The sequence below is a fragment of the Pteropus vampyrus genome, unplaced genomic scaffold (assembly GCF_000151845.1).
Source record: "Pteropus vampyrus isolate Shadow unplaced genomic scaffold, Pvam_2.0 Scaffold97, whole genome shotgun sequence".
NCBI classification, from domain to species: Eukaryota; Metazoa; Chordata; class Mammalia; order Chiroptera; family Pteropodidae; genus Pteropus; species Pteropus vampyrus.
In genome coordinates, this window is record NW_011888878.1 from 6,545,612 (window position 1) to 6,546,088 (window position 477).

Here is a 477-nt window from a genome sequence, read left to right on the forward strand (position 1 = left end):
CTTAGCATGATTATCTCGAGGTCCATCCATGTTGTTGCAAATGGCAGTATTTCATCTCTTTTTATGGCTGAGTAATATTCCATTGTATATATGTAACACAGCTTCTTTAGCCAATCATCTATCGTAGGACACTTTGGTTGCTTCCATGTCCTGCCACTGTGAATAATGCTGCTGTGAACATCGGTGTGAAAATATGTTTTTGGATATGGGTTTTCAAGTCTTTGGGGTAAATATCCAGTAGAAGGATTGCTGGATCATATGGTAGATCTGTTTTCCAGAGCTGTACCAATTTGCAGTCCCACCAGCAGTGTATGAGGGTTCCTTTTTCTCTGTATCCTCTCCAACATTTGTTATTACTTGTCCTATTGATTATAGCTATTCTAACTGGTATGAGATGGTATCTCATTGTGGTTTTGATTTGCATTTCCCTAATAGCTAGCGATGTTGAGCATCTTTTCATATGTTTGTTGGCCATTT

The 477-nt window shown here is 38.6% G+C and overlaps 1 protein-coding gene across 4 annotated transcripts in view; it reads left to right on the plus strand.

Annotated features, from left to right (window-relative positions):
- Window positions 1-477, plus strand: part of ATR (ATR serine/threonine kinase) — a 135,826-nt gene that overhangs the window by 49,583 nt on the left and 85,766 nt on the right. The gene's annotated exons all lie outside the window — the stretch shown is intronic.